This window comes from Rhipicephalus microplus, chromosome 1 (assembly GCF_043290135.1).
Source record: "Rhipicephalus microplus isolate Deutch F79 chromosome 1, USDA_Rmic, whole genome shotgun sequence".
Classification (NCBI taxonomy): domain Eukaryota; kingdom Metazoa; phylum Arthropoda; class Arachnida; order Ixodida; family Ixodidae; genus Rhipicephalus; species Rhipicephalus microplus.
Window position 1 is genome coordinate 298,924,016 of NC_134700.1, and position 19,562 is coordinate 298,943,577.

General features: G+C 45.7%; 1 pseudogene; it reads right to left on the reverse strand.

Annotated features, from left to right (window-relative positions):
• LOC119165952 (uncharacterized) overlaps window positions 1–19,337 on the reverse strand; it is a 70,854-nt pseudogene extending 51,517 nt beyond the window's left edge.
• Window positions 19,338–19,562: the final 225 nt, after the last annotated feature.

The following is a 19,562-nucleotide window of genomic DNA, read 5'->3' on the forward strand; positions in this document are numbered from 1 at the left end:
TAAAGCGAGGGTTTCGAAAAAAATTCCGTAAGTAGATACTACTGTATAGGAAACGGGAAAGACAACGGCGGCGGCAAAAAGACCTGTATGCTAACGACGTGCACGTAAATCAATGAAACGTCCCAGCTCTTTGTTTCAGCGCGAGCTCCCGTCTCTCGAGTATAGGTATCCATCTTGTGTCTGATTCAACTCGAACCTCTCTTCACTGAGAATCGACGAATGAACAACCTAGCATCTCCCAGTTGAAGCCTAGCAACGACGCACATGCAAGCTAGAAACAAACTGCATCACAACAATAGTTAAAGCCTAGAACAAACCTAGAAACAACAAGATGAGTGTTCAGAATATTCCAGTTTCGCTGTTACAAGCCTTACGCAGCTTACTTCAAGCTTAGCGAAGCTATAAGAACTCCCCAAATCATATATAATATTGACCTTTCCTATGTTTACCAAGTGATTCACACGAAACGCTCGGTGGGAAGAGGTTGACAAGTCATTACGGCATGGTGTTGCTTTTCTGAAACGAGTGTGCTTATAAGTCACCCCCAAATGGAGAACTAGTGCTGTAGCAGCACCCAAATACGCCAGAAATACGCCAGAAAGCGAAAGAAACGGCTTCCATAAAGCACAATACCGCACATCTATCTATCTATCTATCTATCTATCTATCTATCTATCTATCTATCTATCTATCTATCTATCTATCTATCTATCTATCTATCTATCTATCTATCTATCTATCTATCTATCTATCTATCTATCTATCTATCTATCTATCTATCTAGTCACCTACGACATTTAGCTCTCCCGGTCGTTTTGATAATGGTATCGAAACTATGATAAGAAACGTGTTAGCACGAAAGCAACACAGGAGACGAGAAATGAAGGGACGCAGACCAGCGCTTGTCGGCTGTTGTGCCACGGCCTTGCTGGTAGCTACAGGCAATCGTAGTTCTGCGTAAAGCGACAATCCGAAGCGGCTTCAACACAGTAGTAGTGCCATATATATAGAGAGTTTTTTTAATTAAATAGAGGGGACTCCGGACTACGATTGATCAACGACCATGGGAATGATGGGTAGTACACGGATTTGCCTAGTCTTCGTACTTGCATGCGGTGAATCATACTTGCGGCTTCGTTTATTCCTGGTTTCAGTTTCATTTTGAGGAAAGAACGAACCCTTCTGAACTTCGTGACCCGATTCGAAATGGTAAACATAAAAAATAATGAAACGTGTGGTGTTTTTTGGTGCAAGGGCCATTTGATAGCCAAAGAGCACCGGGTCTATGGACAAGAGATGCGAACAATGATTATAATAGGTGGCTGTAAAACAGCCTTAAAATTGCTCGTGCTGACGCGGGTAAAAACATGGAAGTATCAAAACCATGACATTGACGTGAAATGTGTGCAGTGAGATTGAATGACGAAACGTCGTGATAGTAAGACAATGATGGAGATGTAGCCGCCGTTGCAGTGACCTCTCCTCAGAGATCGTGCTATGGAGCGTCTGGGTATATGACGTTAAAGGTGCGTACGTCTGTTGAAAATGCCAGCAATGATTTATATTAAAAAGGGGGTTCTCTACCGATGAACATTGATGGGTGCAAGGTTATTTGTTGTCAGTAGGGCAATATACAGTGCTTTTTTCAGGGAATCTAAATCGCTGCACCGGACGGTGATGTGGAGAACTATGAGCGGTTCTCCACATCTCTCGCACCATAGTACATCGCCACCAGACAAAAGGTATGAATGTGTCGAGTGTGTGTGTCCTATTTGTACTCTTGTAAGTCTCATATGTGTGTATGTGATCTAGATACTGTTGGCCCATTTCTGATTCTCGGTTTGATAACATGTAGTTTGTTTTCTGTTTGCCTATCCCAGAGGCGCTGCCAGCATGCCCTGAACTCCTGTCGTAGAAACGGTTTCAGATCAAGTGCAGGTACAGCTAGGGATGTTTCGGCAGCAGCGTTGTGTTGAGCAGAGACAGCTAGCTGATCCGCCAACCCGTTTTAAGCGATTTCGCGGTGCCCTGGCATCCAGCACACTACATGTCGTTTAAGAGCATAGATCGTGCATAACCAGAGAATACAAAGAGACAAAAACAAGATTTTTATGTTTTCGTAGTGTTTTCAGAGCCGTTACTATGCTCAGCAAATCTGTGTACATTAGCCTGCGTGTTAGTTGCAGTTCTTTTTTATTGTTTCACGGCCAAAGATACCACGTGAGCTTCTGCGGTGAACATACTTGTTTCGGAGTAAGTGCTGAATACCGGAGTAAGAGAATGATGGGCCAAGAGGTGCATAGGACACACCAGTGTGAGACTTTGAAGCATCTGGGAAAAATTCTGAACAAGTGTACTTCTGTTGGAGTTCGAGGAAGTGCGTGCAGATATGTGCAGTAGGTGCATGTTCAGTGACTTTCTCGAGAGATAGGTTGCAGTCCACAGCTTGCCACTTCCACGGTGGCGGATATACTGCTGGAGCCATCAAACGGTGTTCTACAAGTGGCACAGCTTTTTTTTTCAGCGAGCCTCCTGACACGGAGTGAGTAGGGCTGTCTCAGCGAATGATTAGTGTTGAACAAGGTGGAATTGGACAGATTATTAATTGTGGAGTGAGTCGGATGTTCGTCGTGTGCGTTAACTTTGAGATAGTATGTAAAAGACTTGTAACATCTCTGCAGAAGGGGCGACCATTCATTTTATTCTAAGTACAGGCTCTCTACGGGGACATTTTAAAAACGCCCGTAGAGAGGCGAATGCCTAGATGGTGGACAGGGTCGAGAATCATTAGGGCTTACGGTGTCGCACACTGATAGATTATAGCACCGCGATCTAGGCGCATGCGTACGAGGCTTTTACATAAATTCACCAGACATTTCCTGTCACTGCTCCACGTTGTGCGTGACAACACTTTGAAAATATTCATGGTTTTTAGAAACCTGTCTTTAAATACTTGATGTGTAGGATGAAGGTTAGTTCTGTGTGCTATAGTAGTCCAAGAAACTTGTGCTCGGTTTTCCCAGACCTACTGCACCTACATGCACCTACTGCACATATCGAGGTCAGGATGGAGCCTCCCTCCTTCGGCAGAACAAGACGCAAGTGATTTTTCGCGCGTTGAGTTTAAAAACATTCTGAACAGCCCGTTGAGAAAGCTTGTTCAACCCTAGTTGAACCTGACGTTGGCACATTGAAATATTGCGCGACTTGAAACCAACCTGTACATTATCGATATATATGCAGTAAAAAATAGTGTGTGGGAGAGACAGGTGCAAGTAATTCATTTTGACTATGAAACGTGTGCAACTCAATACAGCTCCTTGTGGCACTCCTGTTTCTTGGACAAATGTACGGGACAAAGCAGTGCCAACTTATACACAGAATGTCCGGTTGGACAGATAGCTTTTGATGATTGTCAGCATTGTTCCTCACACAAATAAATGTGACAGGTCTCGCAATATGCCAAAGAGACATGTAGCATCATATGCCTTTTCCGTATCCAGGAACACAGAAATAAAAAAAATGCTTACTAACAAAGGCGTCGCAAATTTCTGTCTCGATATACAGGCAAGGTGGTGAGGGGTGGACTGAAATTCTCGAAACCAACAGTGGAATGGGTCAAGTATGCCATTGGTTTCAAGGAAGCGCATCAGGTGCCTGTTTATCATTTCCTCAAAGACCTTGCAAAGACAACTGGTTAATGCTATTGATCTGTAGCGGGAAACTGATGACGGGTCCTTGCCTTGTTTTAGAATCGGGATAATGATGGCTTCCTTCCAGGCTAAAGGCAGCTCGCCAAAAACCATATTGAATTATACAGGAAGAGAAGAACTTTTTGGGTTTTAGTGGGCAGGTGTTTTGACATTTCATATCTCACTAGGTGTGGACCTGGGGTGGATTTATTGCAGCACAGAAAAGTTCATTGTATGCCTCCTGTGTTGTCAGTTTGCGCTCTAATCTCTGTTTTTTTTTTTCATTTTGGTTTTGTATCGTTGGGATGCTTCACTATAGTGTGATGAGCTGCAAAACTGTTCGAAGTGCGCACCGAGAGTGTTCGACTGGCCTTCCAAACTCTCCCCTTGTGAGTTCACTAGAGGGAAGGAGTGTGCTTGTCGTCCTGCCACCTTACCAACCATGTTCCAGACTCTCACCTCATCTGTGTGTGAATGAATGTATGATGAAAATTTATGCCAACTTTCTTTTCACGCCTGTCGGCACGTCCCCCTTCGGTGTTCTTAAAGTTTATAAGATTCTCGACTATAGGCGAGTCTCAAAGCAACTTCCAATCCTTATTTTGTTTTTTGCACTCAATACAGCACTCATTATTCCACCATGTTACTCGTCGTTTCCCTGACGGTCTGCATGATTGTGGAATACATTTCGTTGCTGCAGGAAAACTGTAAAGTAGCAACCCTCCTGCTAAACGGCCCAATGTAATTTTTGAATAGTGTTCCCAATCGGATTTGTTCGTGAGCCATTTGTAAACCTGTGGAGGACATATATTTGTTATTGATGTGCTGATAACTATAGGACAATGGTCACTACCATATGGAATAATAATGGCTTCCCCTTTAAGCAGAGGTAATAGTTATAGACATATTAAGCTCGAGGTCTATTGTTTCGTACGTATTGCATGCGATGTCGCATTATGTTGGCTCTTTTCGATTTAAGAGGCACGCGCCGGAAGAACAAAAAGAGCAGTTCAATCAGGCGACCTCGTTCATCGCAGCCTGAGTCACCCCAGAGGCTACCATGTGCATTAAAGTCCCCTAGGACAAGGTAGGTTTCTGGAAGTTCGTCTATTAAGGACTGGAATTTGTTTTTCAAGACGGTCTTGCGGAGGTAGATAGAGAGAGCAGATAGTGGTGAGCTTGCTCAAAAAAACTGCTCGAACAGCCACCGCCTCAAGGAATGTTTGTAGTGGTAGGTGTGTAGATGTATTCCCTTTATTGACTATAACAGCAACACTACTGGATGACGCAACATCATCATTCCGGTCCTTTCTAAAAATACCATAATGACGTATAAAGTTAGTGTGTTTTTGCCTCAGGTGTGTTTCTTGCACACACAGCACTTTTGATGTATGTTTGTGTAAAAGTTCGTAAATATTGTCTAGGTTCCTCAGCAGTCATCTGACGTTCTACTGTAGTATTTGTGTCATTTTTAATGTTGTGTGATGTTCTGTGTACAAAAGTGTTGCCTTAGGCTACAGGGCCTTTTTGGGGCCCTGTATTTCAAGGTTTTTTGTTCTTGGTGCGCTCCAAGGAGTTGCGCCTGTCCTTCAGCGTCTGAGGCACCGGAAGAGTGGGACTTGTATCCATCGCCTCTTGTGAGGTGGCAGATGGTGCCTGCTCGGCAGGCACGTTCACAGAACTTTCGGACCTAACTGTGCTTGCAGTGGACTGAGGTCCAGTAGACACGGGGTTCTGCCGACCCTGTTTGTCAGGTGGCGGAGCCGTTTAGGCTGCTCCAGCTGGAAGCACTGATGCCATGACCGTGGCCACACACTGTGCGATATTCGCGGGTGCAGAAACGAGTGGCGCCGCACCCCGGCGCATCACATCAACAAAGGAGGGAAAAGACGGGTTGTGTAGCGCAAAACGTTGATGTGCCTCTTGGAATGACAAATTGAATTCGACCTTAATTTTTATTGTTTGTTTCTTTTTCTCCATGTGGGGCATGATCGTGAGTAGGAAGGGTGATCTCCTTCACAGTTCGGACAATTCATTGCTTCTGAGGTGCAGTTGTCAGATATGCGTTGAATGGATGCACACTATGCGCAGGTGGCGTACTCTGTGCAACTCTGCCGTCCATGCCCGAAACGTTGACACTTGAAACATCGACGAGGATTGGGAATGCACGGTCTTACACGGAGCTTACAATAGCCGATTTCGATTGATTCTGGTAGGTGACTGGTTCTTAAGGTAATTAATACGTGTTTTGTAGGGATCTGTTTGTTGTCATGCTTTATTGTTATGCTTTGGACTTCCACGTTCTCGTCCTGCCAACCTTCAAGCAGTACACTTTCAAAACGTTCAATAATATCGTCGTCAGGAATATCGCCGCGGACAGTGTTCATTGACCTGTGTGGGCCCACCGATACAGGGGTTTCCCAAATGCTACAATTTTCGACAGCTTTTCAAACTGAGCTTTGTCACGAACCTGCAGAAGAAAATCGCCACTTCGCATCTTTGTCACTTTACAACCTGGACCTATGCTTCTGTCAGAGTTTTCGACACGAGGAAAGGTGAAATTGCTCGGACTGCCTCCTTTTCGTTTTGTCTGTGGATAACGTGGTACTGTGGGAAGGTAGGCTTTGTTATGTTTTGCGTGAATGGGTCTTCGGTGCGCCACCTTTTCAGGAAGCAATCAGGAAGGGGGGGGGGGGCATTTGCCATATGAATACTACAAAGTTCGGCGGCAATGATGGCCACCCACCACCGAGCCCAAAAAAGGGACGCTATGAAGTTGAATAATAAACACTTGGAGGCACCAGCCATGCATCGCCACTATAACCTGCTATAATTACCCTTGCTTGGATGTCTACACCAGGTTAACCCTCACCGCCAGGAAATTCGGAAGTAAACGGAAATGAGAAGATGCCAGGACATATGAAAAGTGTGAGAGAAAGACGAAGATGTGGAAAGAGAAAGAAATAAGAAAAGGCGACTGCTGGTTTCCCTGGGTCGGTCAGCCCAAGGGTGCCGTCCACGTGAAACTAGGGCCTAAGGAGTGTATTGCCTCGGCCGGGGGGCCTTGAAGGTCCGAACACCCGGCGTCGGCTTAACCCCCAAGATCCCCTTTTCCCCGGACACGGCTAAGCTACGCACGGCTAAGCGTGGGAGGAGGTCGAAACCCCCATTGGCTCGGGTCCGTGGTTTTGCCACACACCAAGCGAATGCTTGCCCAGACGCCCCTGCTAGAATGCCTAAAAGAATAAGGTGGTGAAGTGCAACCGCTGAACATTTGCTATTTTCGTTTCGTGAAAAAACAGCACCAAGCCAATTGAACACACACGGAACCGGAAGAAGGCCAGAAGTATGAGGACTAGACAAATAAGTGTACTACCCATCACCCCATGTTCGCTGAAGCACCATGCGTCGCAGCTCTCACAGACACAAGCGCCGGAGTTCCCTCTAGTGTATATTAGGAAGCTATGAGAGGTGCGGCAAATTCTGCTGGGCCATGAGTTCGCTCACCAAGACCCCTTTAGACACGCCTGAGCGACGTACTGCCTGAAGAGGCCTTTGCAGTATGAGCTGTCATTTCTTCTGCGTTGCCCAGATCGTCATGTCACACCGGACAATAAGCCGGGCATCTGGGCTTGGTCTGCGACAACATGTCCCGCATTCTTTGGTCAGCGGCTGTGCATTGGTACATTCTTGTCTTTGCTACCCTGCCAGGAGCTAGCAGCTGTGGATGAGTCAACCCTGATTATCGCCAACCGGATGCGTAGACTGTACGCGTGGGGTTCCAGGTCATCGCACGGTGCAAGTTGTGCCGTATTGCCCCTCCATGTGCAACGAGCTTCGCGTGCCTTTCCCCCTTTCCTAGGCTCACAAGAAGGCAAGGTATGACGGCCTCTTCATGGGCGGAGTGAAGGACAATGATCCTATTAGAGGGCCCTGGACTCATTTGTTTTCCATTGCAAGGAATCTCTAGAAGACGGAAAATGTGAAACGCGAGCGCAGAGACGCTCGGGTGTGCTTCATCTGTTTTATGTTGTTTCACGTTACTCTAAACATGCAAATACTGTACATAAACGGTTCTTTTTACAAGCTCCAGCTCCTCTATTTGTCTTCACCTAAGACACGGATGATTCCAGTCAGGACCTCACTCTCCTGCGTCGCCACAATGATGGACGTGTCTCGACACCTCATTCCTATACACGGCGTCCCTTTTCCCGTGTTGCTTCCACGTTATGACGCTTCTGATCATGGAGTACGAACTAGCCGATTCGCCACCGAAGCTCCTTTCGTAGTCATGTAGGTTAGGAGTTATTGTAGATTGGTTAACATGTCTACATTTCCTCTCTCTGCTCTTTTTTTTTGCTTATCGCGCATCTTATCACGATGCTAAAAGGCCTTTCCACCCACTACTTGCGCTTAGCATGTGTGCGTCTTTTAGTTCCGAACTAAGGTTCAGTAATTCAACGAAGCCTTTGCTCAGGAAGGAGAAGTTCCCCCTGCTGGAAATGCAATCGACGTAAAGAACCTCGCCAGCTACGACGGCAAGAAAATTGACGCCGAATGCCGGAGTTAACAGAGGCCCTTGACAACAGCGGGGAAATACGTTTTAAGACTAACGTAGCAACGTGATTTGGTAAGCGTCGTTCCGTAGTTTTGCTTCATATATACGCACAAGCGGGCTTTCTTTCTTTATTTCTTTCTTTCTTTATTTTTTCTTTTTGTGTACGAATAGCACTTTTCCTTGCCGTTGTACACTCTTGGCCTGAAACGCGATTCATGAAGTGTCGCGATTCACTCCCGAGGTGCTCGCTGTTTTTCGTCCCAACGTAATAGCTTCGCAGAAAATCTACTGCAATACCTGCTCCCTCGCCTACTAACTGTTCGAACGACTGCTCCGCGATTTCCAATGCGGAACTGAAGCGCACTTCTCAGACGCCTACACGATAGGTGCCGTCATTGCAACAGCTCATCTTTCTCGCAGACATCGCTCTTTCTCGACGAGTCGGCTGCCGAATACGGCACCCACCACGCCACTTTTCCTCTCTACTACGACAAGGAAGACAAGCAACGCTTGTCGGCAAATAAGTTCTCCGGAGCACATTCTTGCGAAAAACGAACGCATAAAAACGACGAAAGAAACGCGCTGCCGCTGCACACAGCCATTTCCAGTCGGCTGCCACGAGCGCATAGCGGTGGCATCTCCCGAGGCATCTTTCTCAGCATTGCTGCGGAGAACGGACGGGTTGCCGCGCTCGCACCATCCGCACAGAGGCGTCTATGTCGCTCGTCTTTCTCTTTCAACGTCCTTCGGACTCGGGTTTCGTCTTACGTTTGACCACGCCATGCTTCCCCTAAGTGCTGCTCGAGTGCTGCGCCTGCAAGCAGGCATGTATGGTGGGGGCGGCGCTTCGAGAATGGCGACGCAATCGCCGGCGTTACATGGACGCGCCGATAAATGTTAGACAAACATATCGGTCGGTGATCTGGCAAAGCATGGCTTCATTGCCACTTTTTCTAACTTTTAGCGGTGCGTCCATGTAACGCCGGCGACCGCGTCGGGACGAGTGACGGCATCCTGTCAGGCATTAATTTGCCTTTTTGCCTACTCTGTCTTTTACATGTCACTGTGAAAAAATAAAAAAGTGCAGCAACGTTGGTAGTATGCCTTTACTCCTCTGCAGTAGATGTTAAGTGGCCTAGCGTACTTGCGAACACGATGACCTTTTGTTATGCATGTCGTGAGACCAGCGTAGCAGGCGTAGATGCCGGTGGTCGCGTTAATTTTTAGTGGTGTGCGCATACCAATTCATATGCATACGCGCCTGGCGCATATGCGGCCAACATACCTCGCGTTATATCCGGCGTGCCACGGGAGATATGCAGTTAAGCCTTCTGCTGCGTTATCCTTTTACGAGGCATTTTTTTTTTGTGTGGCAAATAAACTAGTGTTGTCTCAATCTTCAAGGAGTGTAGGTGTGGTCTTTTCTCTCCTACTTCGGGCGAGTACGCTACAGCGGCTATATAGTATGAGCACGACGCACATACTCATAAGCTGACGTTGTCGCACACTGAATCACAGTGCTCGCGAGGGAATTGATGAGGTGTCGGTCGACTTCAGTGAGCCGCAGTTTTCTAGTGTCATCTGCAAAAGGTTTTTTTTTTCTTTCAGAAGTGTAATTGTCGTCTTAGGATTCTTTGCAGTAGCTCTTTGATCATGGTATGCCACCGCTGAGCATAAACACTGGTCCCATTATGTTTACGCCTGTTCAACCAATTCCACCAGCGACAGCCACCTTCCCGAACTACCAGCGCGAGTTGTTATTGTCTGTGTTTCGATTTAACTGTTGATTTCTCCTTTTCCGTGCTCTGTCTCTTCTTTTTCTATCCTAATTTACTATTTCCTCTTTTCCCCACCCTACATACGTGGTATCCATACTAGCCAAGGCTGTGTTCTTTTTCTCCTCCTCTGACGGCTCATACGCAGCAGACTAGTTGGTGAAATTGTTTTTCAGTTTATTCTACAGTATATTACTCGCATATACCAGAATTAAGTAATATAGTGGATTCAAGTACGAATTATTAACAGGGTGATCCCACGCAAAATCGAACAATGCATGGCCGGTTGACTTCTGAAATTCCTTTGTAAAGTTTATATACTGCTGCCTGATAAGTAGAAACAAGAAATCCGCAATTGGATTTGCAGAAAAGCAATTTTCAAAGCACAGTAAATATAATAATGACGAAGAGGTGAGGTTCGTGCCACACGTGTCTGCTCTGCTGTTTTTTTTTCTTATTTTCTCGATGAATTACACAAAACAACTTGAAGCTACGCAGGTCACATTTGTTTAGCCATATATATGCGTATTTTTGCTTACGTTTAGTTATTTTGCGTTTCTGTGGGTTGTTCAGATATTATTAGAAAAATTTTAAAATTGAATTGAAAACGTTTTCATAGGTTGCCGGGCTGCATTTCAAGAAGGCCTTCCGACAGAGCAATGAAAATTCCACACTACTTTCTCAGCATGCTTATTTATAAAAGTTCTAAAGCTTATAATATTGACTCAATATTACAACATAATATAATATTAATAATATAAATAAAAGTATATAGCTACGCTTAGTTCAAGAAAAAAGCAAACGAGAAAAACTTGTGACGATGATATCAAAAATCATTTTTGATATCTCTTAAACTTTCCCCACTTATTCTGTGGGCTCATCAGCTTCCACAATTTACAAAAACACGTTGCTTTATATATGGTTTTCCTTGCAGTTGCGGCCCGTCAAAAAGTGCCATAGCGAAAGGACAAGCAATTGTAGATCGGACTTCCTGCCTACTAAGTATGAAAAGCAGGCCTATATATACTTTGGTTCTTTGAATGGGAAGGCAGCACTGAAATGACTGTCGGCTGCACTGAGACTGTCAATTTCGAAATGTTTAGGTCACGGTGGCAGCCATGGATTAACGGGCGCGCACAGTTCCAGGAAAAAGAGGCCTTGTGTTTGTGTTTTCAGATTGTAATACAGCCGGGGCATGATCATGGGAGCATAGCTATATTATTCGGCTTTGCTCGCATAGCAGCCACGCGTTGTTAACATTGCAGACGTAGCAGACACTGTTTGCACTTTTTGTGTGTTCAAAGCAGACGCGAAAAACAAAAGACTTCTACAATACGCACTTGTATATTTAAACAAGAGCGTCCCGAGGTGACTGATCTAACTTAGGCACAGCGGGATTTCAACGCACATGCCTGGCGTGTAAACAAAAGCAAGCGGCCAAAGCCACAGATTCGCTGTCTGTAGCTCTTATTCCCCGACAGCACTAGGCGCCCACACAAGAAACACTTCTGCGAGTTGATGTGGAACTTCGAGTTCGACAACGTTCCTTCGGTGGGAAGCACCATGAAAACTCTTGTCAAGAAAATGAGAGCACTCGCTTCCCGAACGCGGGTCACGGCCGCAGAGAAACTATCGCCGCACAAATTCATTTCAGCGAAAACCATGAAGGAAGGTGCTCAGGGAACAAATTCTAAAGGGAACAAACGCCAAACTATAGACAACTGGGTGCCGACCTCAGACATTGGCAGCAGACGACTTGTACTGGCCGTGCGCGTTGTCCACCGCTCACACTCCCATACACAGTGTCCGCGCTTTGCTTTGTGCTGTGCGTTTTATGGCTGCAAAGTATTGATTGATTGATTTGTGGGGTTTAACGTCCCAAAACCACCATATGATTATGAGAGACGCCGTAGTGGAGAACTCCGGAAATTTTGACCACCTGGGGTTCTTTAACGTGCGCCCAAATCTGAGAACACGGGCCTACAACATTTCCGCCTCCATCAGAAATGCAGCCGCCACAGCCGGGATTCGATCCCGCGACCTGCGGGTCAGCAGCCGAGTACCTTAGCCACTAGGCCACCGTGGCGGGGCATGGCTGCAAAGTATAGCTACAAGCAAAATTATTGTGCAGACTACGTTCTGAAGCACAAGGAGCTCATTTCGAAGAAACAAACTTTTCGCAGAGTTACCGACTTATACGTCACAGCTTGATACCGCAGTGCCCTAAAGAACCCCACTCGTACAGCACTTATTTCTGATCATTCACTGGTGATTTGCAGTGGCAGGACATAATTACTGAATACAGTATCATGCGAAATCGAAAACCGTACGCGAACACCAATTTCATAGAATATTCAGGCCCACATGCTGTGCCCAGTCTTGCGCAAAGGCTTAATTTGATGGGCCCTCTTCACCTCCGAACCTGGGCTGTGCGCACTTGCTTGCTCGGTAATCCCGCACCCATGACCGCTCTCGTGACCAAATCATTTAGAGATTTGCGTCCACGTTGCAGTCTAGAGCTGTTTCTGTGCTGCTTACTTTTTAAGAAATTGGAGTATAGGTCTCCATTTCATACTTAGCGGCCAGAAAGTTCGATCCACAATTGCCTTTTCTTGCACAAGGGAATTTTCAATGGGCCATGACTGCAAGTGAAATTACATTACGCAGTGTGTTTTTTTATTTATTGTGAAAGGTGATGTGCAGAAAATATGAGGAAAGATTTAAAAATATTAAAATTGTGTTTTTATTCGTCATAAGAAGTTTTTTTCTGCATGCACTTTTCTTGAAGTTAGCGCGATTGTATCCTTTTATCAAAAAGCGCCATTATTAAAAATCTTGGCAGTTCTATAAACAAGCGTGCTTAGGAATTATTGCGGGATGTTTGTCACTCTGTTATAAGCTCTTTTTGAAATAAAAGCCTGCAAACTACGCAAAAACACAACATTTTTAGTTAAAACACGAGAATTAAAAATTATATATGTACACTATGCAGAGATTTGAAATATAAGGTAACGCACGCGCAAGTACAAATGTATTTAGCTAAACTAGTTTGAGGTAAGTACATTTTTTTCGTGTAATTCATCACAAAAAAAAAATCAGCAGAACAGGTAAGCGTTGAACTCCACCACTTCGTCGTTATTGATGTACTTTCCTTGGAAAAAAGTTTCATCCATCAAAATCAATTCCGCTCACCAGGCAACAATATAGAAAATTTCGAAAGTAATTCAAGAGGTCCGCCAGCCATGCTTTGTACGGTCTTGCGTGGAATCACCCAGTAATTAAATACTTAAAGGACAAAGAATCCAGAATGGCGAAGAATTACTGAATGGCGAAGTAAACAACCCTGTGACTGTGGCCCAGAATAGAGTCGACCAAAGAAAGAATAACTGACTCTGATGCTTCCAGACCCTGCATGATTTTGAAGAGCTGCAACTATGAATCTTTTCCTCCATGACGTGAACCAGCGACAGGATGGAAAGCAATGACTAGTGGCGGAGTCCTTCAATACATTCACTGGTTGTGAAGCTTCGGCGATAGTTTTATATAGAAACAGGAGCAACCACTAGGGGCGCCCTCACCCACGGTGGGGTAGAGTACCTCGATGGCAGCGCCCCCGCGAAGGCGAACTAGCGCATCGAGGCACTCAGCGGCGGGGCATCAAAGTGGCCGCGGCACTGCAATTGTATGGCATGCGCGGGAGCTGTGAAACGTTGTTAAATCTAGCCGTGAAGGTTGAATACGCGTTTAGAGTGATGTTGGCTTCAAGTAAATTCGGGAAAGCTCTAATACAGTGAAATTTAACGCCGAATGAGGCCTTGAAGCTAGAAATTCGACGGCATGCTGATTCCACTGTAAGACAAGCCACCGCTATAAAAGCATGCTTATTTTTTTCCTTAAAGGTCTATTGAACATTTGTGTACAATTTAGAGCTCTTCGATGGTTCTGGTGGTTTTTAACACGTCGCAGAAATGCAGTGATTGCCACTTTTGGCAGAGCATATCCAACCTTCCAAACTATACATACATTCGGTGTTTTTATATATGAAGATACATAATTTAAAATTTCCTCGCACTTATCAACCCAACGGCCACTTTAAGTGAACCAGTGCTTTCAATTTAGCAACTGATGAGGATCAAGCAATACTTCATATGATGTTTGCCTGGTTTTGGTGTTTTGCTTCGCGTTAATTTATCACTACGGTGTCGTAGCGCGCTCTAAGGCCATGTGATGCAGTTTATCAATCATTTACTCTTCTGTGTAACATAGTCATGTTGTCTTTTCGCTGTCCTTTATTGTTCTTACTGTAAAGGAGAAAGCCTTATATGCCTTCTCAAACGTGAAAATTGACCGACTGCGTCTCGCGCTGGAGGCGTCAGCATGTGACGCAAAAAGTTATCTCGGGCTCATGACGCACTGATATCAAAAATTAAATCTGTACGCTTTTACAGCCTGCGCAAGTTTTGTACAGCATTGTGGTGCAACCGCTCTGTCACCGTCACCCTGGCAAACATATATTGGTAGCGCTGAAATCTCTGTTGCATGCAACGAATGTGTGTTTTTTTTTTGTTTTTCAAGCTGTGAGGAGCTGCTTGTAGCTCCACCTGTTCGGCATATCACTTCTACCCAAAATGGTCATTTCAGTGCCTGTATAAACGAAAACACTGAGCATTTCACTCATCGGGCTTCGGTGTTACCCACTGGCTTCGAACGAAGAAGAGACGGCTGGTATGCCCACCTTCATTAAACGCGTCATTATTTATTGCACCTATGTCAAGAGGGCTCATGCACAGCCCAATGAAGCCTCTACAGTATCCAGCTCACTGACGGTTCCCGTCGACGCTTGGTAGGTGGGCGAGCTCTGCATCATTTTTGCACTGTACAAATATGTCGTGAGGCCCTGGAAAATTCTCGGCACAGCGTCGGCAAAAGTTTCAGAACGTCACGTGGTGACTTCACAACAGCCTTCGATTAGCCACTAGTCCACTCGAACGATGTCTCTCTCATGAAAGTGCTTTTCGCACACTCGCACATTCGGGGAAACAAATGGGAAAGCACCAGTTTCTTGTCACGGTATTGCGACAAGCTTCCACTTCTCCCGCCGATCACTGTCTGCAGGCAGCGAGAACTTGGAGACTTCTTTGTCATTTTTTTGTACAATCAACTACCCAGCAAATAAATGGTATCCTTACCAGTCTTCAGGCACACCACACTAGGCACAATAGTAATCATGCGGTGAAGGACTATGCGATGACGTGGTAGGCGATGACTTGCCAGATATAAAGCCATTTCGGCTGGTCCTCAATAGCGGCAGTTCAATAATGTTATACGACCATGAAGTACCCTTTAAGTAAGTGTCACTACATTTGATGTTAATGCTATTAGTTTTGTATTGTCGATATTGTAGCCGCACCCAGCTTTTTAAGCAGCGTTATATTTTAGCAATCTTCCATTCATCAGCTATTCCAGCTTTCCTAATCGAGTAGTTCACGAGGCTTACAAGATAACTCGGGAATTCCTGGTATATTATCTTTATCATTGCGTTTGTAATTTCATTAGGCCCTGGGGCTGCATTTGTCAATCCTTACATAGCCTTATCTTATTCCAAAGTCTTTGCTGCTGTGTACTCAAAAACCACTGGTGTATCCGCGTACACTCGGTATTCAACCATAGGCTAGAACTGCTGGTTGACGCCGACGCAATCACAGTGTTTTTTAATATTTTTAAAACCGAGAGAACATTCATACAGAGGTATTCCTTTCTACCACTGGAATACAGCGCAAGCAGTCTTTAAACTTCTATAGTTAACCAATGTCCCCGTTTTTCCTTGAAATGTTTTACTTGATATCCTATTTCTAGTCTTGCTATCGCATTCATCACATTTTAAAGCTAGCCTTTCGTGCTGTGAAAACAATTTTTGTTTTTCTGATAACTTTTTTACAAATACCCCAGTACATCGATCAGATAAATTGTTGATATTTTCATTTTGTATATTCTTTTTCGTTGTCTTCCTTGTTTCCAGTGCTTGTTTACTTCTTGGTAGATTCACTTTGTTGTTTATATTGTTTGCCCATCTGTCTCAGCTCCTACCACCAACGAGAAGGAACGATCATAATGGGCATGAACAAGTGAGAACGATGAAGTGCTTGGAATATGCTTACAGTATAGTATTTTTGATACCTGCACACTTTGTACTGTTTGTTTCTCCATTTGCCCCTCAGCATGGGTCTTTTCAGGACCTGTAGTATTGCTAAATGAACAAATAAAATAAAATAAATTAAAAACAAAGTGCACAGGAAGGTGATCACTGTGTGAAGTGAAATCAACCGTTCACCGGGACTTCGGTGGAGCACTTGTGCTACAAAACGTCAGATCTGTGTATAACACTGATCGTGCTCGACGCAAACAAACGTAGGCTGCTTCATATTTAGGCAGGTAAAATTTTTACGTGTAATCCAGTCCCAGAGAAGAGCACCAGAAGAGTCTGTTCTAAATGCCCATGAAACCTGACGGAAATTGAAGTCAGCAGTAAGAATTATTTCAATCTTACAGCTATTTAGAATACTGTCTAACTTGTGTATTGTGCACGCCCGAGAAAAAAATATTGGACTCTTGGACGGCTCAATGATGCCATCCTGTAGCATTTCATGGACTTGTTTCTTCACGGCTTCGCATTCCCGCGTCTAAACTAGGTCGGGCTCTGACAAAGACTGGTCGGCCACTTTCACCTGATATTACGCGATGATTGGCGACCAGAGTTTGTCTAATTCTCAATGATGACGAAAAGCACTCCTTCAGTTTGGAGAAGCAAGGTTGTCTTGTACTGGTGGGCAGACACAAGTACGCGACAACAGTTCGCGCCTACTTCCACAAAGTTTGAAAAGTTGGTATTTGTGTTCTAATGTGGCAGCATCCTTCTTTATTTGCCTCTCCGTTACGGGGTTTTGAGCTGGTCTTGCTCACACTTCGGAACGCTCGGGTTGATCTGGCTGGGGACCTTGATTCGTCGATGCAGCTTTGGCAGCATCAAAAAGGGCGAAATGATTGCTGGTGCCCGGGAATTCGTTGATGTAGGTGACTGTTGTACCAACGTTTGTCAAGTTTGTCAGCAAAGCAATGTTTGTCAGCATTACATTTAGTTCGCCGTCACGCAGCTCGTCTATGCCTTTTGCGACGCAAATCTGACGGTTTAGAAATAGGTGCTGATCGGCCTTGATGACACCTTCAAGGTTTTGAGCTTTTTCGGTGCTGACGAAAATGATGACGCTGCATAAAAGCGGTACGTTGACCTGCTCTTCTATTATATTAAAAGAGTGGTTCTATGGCGCCGTGTAGAGCAGGAGTGCTTTTTCTGATGTTAGTGTTATTGATTGAGATCTCAGGTTGATGATGGTGCCATGGTGACTTAGGATGTCCATCCCCAGTATTACGTCCCTGGAGCACTGTTGTAGAACAACAAAGCTTGCAGGATAAGTCACGTTGCTGATTGTGACTCTGGCTGTGCGAACTCCAACCAGTGTTGCCAGCTGGCCTCCATCAGTCCGGATTTCGGGTTCATTGCAAGCTGTCCTTTCTTCTTCAGCTTGGCGGACTGCGAACCACAGATGATGGAATAGTCGGCGCCAGTATTAACGAGAGTGGTGACGTTGTGACTATCAATGAAAACGTCCAGGTCGATTGTTCGTCGTCTTGCGTTGCGGTTGGGATCATGGCTGCGTCGGTTTACTTCGCTGCTTCCACGTTTCGTCGTGAAGTTTTCTAACCGTGAAATTCCGATGTCGGAATTTTGAATGGGTTGATGATGATGATGATGATGATGATGATGATGATGATGATGATCCCATAGATGGCACTCACCCACGAAGGAGGTTGGGCCAACAACCAGACGACAGGATATTTAAAGTAATGAAAGAAAAACCAATATGAAAAATTAGTTTAGAGAACAAACTGCGAATAAATAAAAGGATCACAGCATATACACCGAGTGAATGATGATGAGTGGGGCGAAGTGTCCGTCCGTTCATGCGTCCGTCCACCAGTTCTTCCGTCTGCCTGTCTGTCTTTTCATGCGTCCGTTCGTCTGTCTGTGCGTTAGTCGGTGCATCCATCCGTCCGTCTGTTCATCTGCCCACCCGTCTATTCATGCGCCCATCTGTGTCTTGTAGAATGTTTTCTAGAAGGAGCGTAGCATCCTACCATGAAACATAACAACGTTTATTACTTTTTAGCAGCAGTGAGGCGAACTTACCGACGCTCCGCTCGGACTTTTAGATAAAAAAATATTCTTCCTGCGAGCTTGCGGCCCAGTTTAGTAGGCGCCGCCAGTGACGTATATCTCGGATAATTATTGGTGCTGTGGCTTATCGGATTGTGGTGCACGTTGTGCAGCCATGACTGATTGATTGCTATGTAGGGTTCAACGTTCCAAAACCAACTTATGATTATGAGAGACGCCATAATGGAGCGCTCCGGAAATTTCGACCACCTGGGGTTCTTTAACGTGCACCCAAATCTGAGCACACGGGCCTACAACATTTCCGCCTCCATAGGAAATGCAGCCGCCGCAGCCAGAATACGAACCCGCGACCTGCGGGTCAGCAGCCAAGTACCTTAGCCACTAGACCACCACGGCGAGGCATTGTGCAGCCGTGTCACACAGGGCGAAAAGATAGCGAGGTGGAGGCTGCGCTAAGAGCTGCACAGATTGTGTCGCCTCATCACCCCTCTGCGGAACGGAGTGCCCTCAGGGCTTTTAAAAGTCTTGGAGGCGTACCAGACACCGAGAGCATGTCGTGAAAGCAGATGGTGTGACGTGGGCGGCTGTTGAAGAATGCCAGTGGAAAGAGTGGTGCTGCCTGGTTCGTTCGTGGCGATTTATGCGGGTTTTAGTCTGTCAATCGAGACGCGAATGTCATTCCCGTTCAGGCGCAAAGTGAAGTTCTTGTCGTTGAGATGAACGACTAGGTAGGCTCCGCTGTAGGATGGCTGGAAAGGTCGGCGGATGGTGTTGTCGTGGAGGAACGCATGCGTGCACGATGCTAGCTCCCCTAACACAAAAGATGGAGGCTTGCTGTGGTAAGCTGCAGATGATGGGCGTAAGGTGGCTATGGCGCGTCGGAGCCCAGCAATGAAGTCGGTGGGGTCCGAAGTTGTAGTACTGGAAGGCAGAGCTGAGAGAAATTCACTCGGGACGCGGAGTGCTTCCCTGTATACGAGCTCTGCTGGTGTGGCGTGGATGACCGCCTTGAAGGTGGCGCCAAGACCGAGGATGACAGCTGGGATAGCCTCAAGCCAGGTTGATTCCGGGTGCCGCATAATGGCTGCCTCGAACTGTCAGTGGAAACCCTCGATCAATCCGTTGGCGAAGAGGTGGTAACTGGTGGTCCTCAAGCGTTCGAAATGGATAATCAGTCCGAGGAGCCTGAACAGGTGCGACTCAAACTGTGGTCCTTGATCGGTCGTTACACGGCGGGAGCACCAAAAGGAGCGATCCAGCTGGTTAAAAAGGCCGATGCGATGGCTTCCGCGGTTATTTCCTCC